Consider the following 6,000-nt stretch of genomic DNA (forward strand, 5'->3'; position numbering starts at 1 on the left):
TGTATCCCCGCAACCCAGCAAAAGGAGGTCGCCAAGGCTGTCCTGCTTTCTCACATTTCCAAAACTTTTCTTAAAGAGAACCCAGGACTCTAGGTAAGGATTTAGCTATTCTGAAAAGCACACCACCACCAGATGCAGGATGACCCTGGCTATGGTCAGTGGGAGGGGGTGACTTTCGGTTGCTGGCTCCAAAACTCAACCCAAGCAAGGACCTCAAAGCAGGCCAGCAATTGGCCATAGGAGAAAGGTCACCCATCTAGACTTTAAGCCCTCTAGGGATTCTGTTCATGGGACTCCAGGTTTGGGGGAGATGTGGGATTCACAGGCCTTTAGACTCTAGAACCAAGGGACTCTAGGAGAAGGGGATGCAGAGGCTACACCAGTGCCCATTTGACTGCTCAAGGCCATATGTTCTAAATGAGAATCTCCCAAGCCTGGGAGGCCAGTGGACAGCAGGACCCACGAGACCCTTACTAACCCCTCCACCCTCCTCCTCCTGCCAAGTGTTAGTTACCCCTCCATACCATTAATGCCCCACCCTACACACATACACACACACACACACACACACACACACACACATCAATAACGTGATGTGGACAATCCACCCAACCTGAAATGATCTAGATGACCATAAAGAAAATATGGAACAGTCAAGAACACCAAATCAGGATTCCAAAGGCCTGGGCAAGGGAGAGCCACTCTGCCAAAGCTCAGTTTCTTCATCTGGAGTGTACAGAACATCAATAGTATTGATGAGAGTATTGATCGTAGGCTCCCTGCAAAGCACTATGCATTCATCATCTCACCTGCCAACAATGGACAGGCCCTGGGACCTCTGAACTGTAGCCCCTGTTATGCACTAACAGCACCGTCTCAACCCAGGCTCCTTTAGCCTACAAGGAGAGGCGCTGACTTCGTCACTGTGGTCTCTTCCCGCCCTCACACCCTGTGTGTCCCTGACTGCCTGAAGTCCCAACCTGCCTCAAGGGTGGTTTGAGAACCACAGGAAGGACCGTGGAGGGGCAGAATGGCCTGGAGAACATAAGGAATGACCATGGGAGCTGTAACAGGAGGAAAGAGACATCGCAGAGCCCTGGTTGGCTGGGCCAGCCTTCTCCTAAGGGCCTGGGGCCACCTGTACTTTCTCTGATCATAGCAGGCTTGTGGCTGTTTCTGTGTGCGTTGGGAATGGTGGGCTTTTTGTAGTTTTGAGTTTAAGATACTCAGACCCCTCCCTCTGCTCTTTTCCTTATTAAAATTTCCCTCACTCAGCTTATGTAATATCCAAACATCAATTGCTTATTTTACTGTCTGTCTAGAAATGAAAGTGGGACTTAGTGGGGGAGCCTGCAAGCCAGGAGGCAGCCCCAGGCTGAGCCAGAGGCATTGGGAGGGAGAAGGCCCAGGCAGCTGGCTTCTAAGCTCAGCTGTAAAGGAGCTGAGTGCTTGAGGTCTCCAAGGGCCTCGGGGCTGGAAAAGACCCCAGAGCTGAACTCTCAGTTGACAAGGCCACTCCCTCCCCTCCTCTGCTCTCCCTCACCCCCAGACAGGGGCTGGAACACCAAGCCCTCTTGAGGCCACAGCTCAACCAATGGAATGGGCCGTGAGCATCCAGTTCCAGCAGTAGCTGGGCTTTAACACAAGGCAATTCAAACTCATGTGCAGGCTGCTCACACATCCCTGAACCAGCATCCCATGGTGCCTGGCTTCCAAAAAGGCTCTGTGGCTAGGCATGGTCAGGTCTAGAGATCCAAGAGGGGAGACTTCTTAGAAAATTCCCCAAAGAAGCAAATAAAAAAGCCCTGGACATAGTAAAAAGATCAGTAGTTGGAAGAGATTGGTAGGGAGGGAGGAATGAATAGGTGGAGAACGGGATTTTTAGGGCAGTGAAAATGCTGTGTGATATGGTAATGACAGACACGTGACATTATACATTTGTCAAAGCCCACAGAATGTATAAAGCCAGGAGTGAACCCTGACGTGAACTATGAACTTTCATTAATAATAATGTATCAGTATTGGTTTATCGACTGTAACCAATGTGCCATACTCCTGCAAGATGTTAATAATAAACTGTGAGGGGGAGGGCAGAGGGGATATATGGGAACTCTCTGTATTTTCAACTCAATCTTTCTGTAAGCCTCAAACTGCTCTAAAAAATTAAATCTATTAATCAAAAAATAATAATAGCCAAACTGGAAACAACCCAAAGCCCGTGAATGTGGTGCACGCATACCATGGAACACCACTCAACAATCAAAGGAATGAATGACTGATAGAGACACACACACACAAGCGTGCACCCGTGCACTCACACACACACAAGCGTGCACCCATGTGCGCACGCACGCACACATACACAGCCCTCGGTTCTAGTGATGGAGCCACTGACTTGCTCTATGACCTCGGGCCCCCGAGCGGGGCCCCCCCCCGTGGACCATCCCCCCCCAAGCCCCTCTCGCTGCCTCACTCTTGTCTAAAACAGCAAGGATGAAATGAAGCTGAATTTGAGCCCTCTGTTTTCCCCAAGAAGGAATAAGTTCTCCACGGCTCCTGGCTCCTTGGCAGCCCTGATGGTTTTCCCCCTCCCTGCCAAGCACGAAGGGCTTCTGCTCTGGTGGGACTGAGCCAGGGCCTGGCTCTGCAGGACCATGAGCTCATGCACCAGCAGTAGCAGCCCCCTTCCCAGTCCCTCAAGGCTCCAGCCTCTCTGGAGTCCCAACTCCTCACCTTCCCCTCCTGCCCCTGCTCTCCTTCTGCTCTCCTGATTTATCCATACATCACCAGCAATGCGATACCCTTTAAAAAAAAAAAAAAACCATTTTGCTCTGAACTAACAGAGTCAGGCCTCATTGTTCCCAATATCACCAAGCAATTTCTGAGCTAGGGGAGTGTTGAATTGAAGCAGGACGATGGGCAATTGGTCAGGGTCAGCTGACACGGTGGGAGTAGGGGTTGAGAGTTCTAGGGAGGTGGGAGAAAGGGCTCAGCTGAGAATCAGTAAAGAAGGACCTCTCCAGAGGTACAAGCAGAGATGACATCCTAATAGTTCTATCTCTTCTCTTCTGACCTAACTCCTCAGGCTCAACTGTGGATCCACCTGGAATATAACTTCTTTACCAACTGACAAGATCTGACAAGCTTCAACAGCAGAAATTCCAGCCAAAGAGAGTTTGAGTATCTCCAGAACCCAGAGAACATTGACCAGCCTCTGCCTGCCTACGGAACTACTAAGTGTCCTTCAAGGAAGGGTCCCCAGGTCCCTCCTCCAGGAAGACCCCTAAGCCAACTCTGAGAGAATGATTTGCCCCCTGACCTGCACCATAACATTTGACTCTGGCCCAAAGCTAGCCCCTCCCACATTCATTTAGCTCCTAGATACATGATACAAACACAGCATTGACATATAAACTCTGCAAGTTAACGACCTACTGCTATTATAAATTACATTCATGAGCAGGGACCATACTTAACTTATTTCTCTTTCTATTTTTCAGTCTTGCCTACTGTTCCAGACACCTAGTAGTAGGGACTTCATCCATGTTGAGTGAACAGAAAACTGGTGGCTGTCCAGTTCTAGAAACAGTATTGTTAATTGACTGACACCATTTATCTAAAGGGATATAAAAAAAACTCTGAAGAGAAAGAAATGCATTTCCACAGGCCCAGGACACCGCTGTCCAGGAGAACTGTCTGTAAAGATGTGGATGTTCCACATCTGAGCCATGCAATACCTAGCCACTGAATACATGGGGCTACTGAGCACTTGAAATGTAGCTAGAATGATCGAGAAACTGAACTTTATGTTTTAATTAATTTTAATTAAAAGCTGATGACTACCCAAATGGACAGTGCAGTTCTAGAAAGAGGTGTCTCTGGAGATGGGGCTCATAGTGACATGAACATGGAAGTTCCCATTGAGAACTTGGGGCCACAGCACAGAGCAGTAATAAAAAGCATGCACTCTGGAGCCACACGGTCTTGGGTTCGAATCCCCATCTCACACTACTAGCTAGCTATTTAACTCTCTGTACTTCTGCTCCTCATCTGAATAACAAGAATAATACCATGTAAGGTTGCTATGGGGGTCAAATGAGTTAATACATTTAAACAGTTTCTCCCATACAGTGAGTTTTCAGTAAATATTGTTGCTATTACTGGCACATAGTAGGCATTAAAAAGGGTTGTCGAATCTGAATGTGCATCTACAAAAGAATATTTGGTAATATTTACTGAACACTCACCAAATGTCAAGCACTGGCTAAGAACTTCACAATAACACTGAGAGCAAAGTATGATTATCAACATATTAAAGGTGAGAAACTGAAGCTAACAGAGGTTAATGAGTACCCAGCTTCCCACTGACACTATGCCTGATTCCAGAATCCCTACTCAGTCTGTTTCCAGGTCTACACATGAGCATTAGAATAGTATCTATAGCCAAGTTTGCCAAGTAGATAAATAAGGTAATGTATATGGCGGTGCTTTGTATAACACAATGGTTTCTAACTGGGGACAATTTGCCCCCTCTCCCCCCAGGGAATTTTTGGCAGTGTCTGGACACATTTGGGTTGTCTCAACTGGGAGAGAGGATTTGCTACTGGTATCTAGTGGGTAGAGATCAGGGGTGCTGCTAAATACCGCACAGTGCACAGGACAACCCCACCACACACAATAAAGAATTATCTGGCCCCAAATGTCAAGAGTGCTGAGGCTGAGGAATGCTGGGCTAGACCCTCAGAGAGTGTGTTCGAAATGTGCTAGCAATGAGAGAGAAGGGAACTGAATTCACAAATTTCAAAAGGTACACCTTTTGTGCAGAGCCTAGGACAGTGATGCCATAGCAGGGCAGGAGGCTCGGGGAAATTATTCAGTCCATCAGATCACAGAGAGTCCCCCCTTGCCACATGAAAGAACAGTGCCTGGCACTGCAGGGCAGATGCTTGAAAAACAACAAAGTCCCCGCTCTCTAGACGCTCGTGATGAAACTGCACCAGTGTGAGGTAAGGAAAGGGGTTGGAGGAGCCAGGGAGCTGAATCGCCCAAGTCGACGAGGAGGTGGGGGTGGGGGGCAGCGGTGAAATCACTCTATCCCACTCCATCATTTCACAGGTGAGAAGTACAGAGGGCAGTGGAAGGGCCCAGAGCCACAGATAATGTGGACAAAAGGCATGGAGTTCCTGAAGAGGCCAATCACTCCCTGTACCCCAACTTTCTTACAAACCAAGCATGAAGGACACATTCTGCTGCTTCGCTGGACTGCAGGCTGCCCAATCTCCAACTAAGTTAGCATATCAACCAAACACCATCAACAATGTCACCACGGTTTCCCGGGCGCTTACTATGTGCCATGCACAGCACGGAAAGCAAAATTTCATTTAGTCTCATGACAACCCTGTTTTACAGATAAGGTAACCGAGTCCCGCCCAGACTACGGATTCTAGAGCTACAGCTCTTCATCATCATGGTGACTCTCCTGGTGTCAGACGGGAGCCCGAACAATGGATGAAATGGGCCCAAGTCATGCTCTGCCCCTCCACACAACACAACTGGACTTGCTCACCCTTGCTCTGCCCTACGCACTGCAGAAATCGGAGGGCCACCCAGGCTTGAGACAGGAGGGGTGTCTCCTTGAGTTCCACAGATGAAAGCCACAGTCCCAACTTCTTCCTCCTGTGCGCAGGCCCCCCATGCTTGTCACCCATAACCCGATTAGGGTGAGGGAGACAACACGGGTAATGAAATAACAGCACATGGCAGAAGTATTAGACTCAACAGGACCCTACGGGGTTTGGGGGCTCACACCTCGCGTGCTTAGTGATCAGGAGACAGGGAGACAGAGCAGAGAGGGCTCCATCGGCTCCACGTTTCTTACGCTGGAACTTGAGAGAAGGGGAGGAGTTCTCCTGACAGACTTGGAGGAAGAAGTGAGGAAAAGGCATTCCCAGCAGAGCGACTTGTGTGAACAAAGACAGAAGTGAGCAAGGCAGCTGAAGT

This window comes from Callorhinus ursinus, unplaced genomic scaffold (genome assembly GCF_003265705.2).
Source record: "Callorhinus ursinus isolate GAN/ISIS: 27379988/994484 unplaced genomic scaffold, GSC_fseal_2.0 scaffold19, whole genome shotgun sequence".
NCBI classification, from domain to species: domain Eukaryota; kingdom Metazoa; phylum Chordata; class Mammalia; order Carnivora; family Otariidae; genus Callorhinus; species Callorhinus ursinus.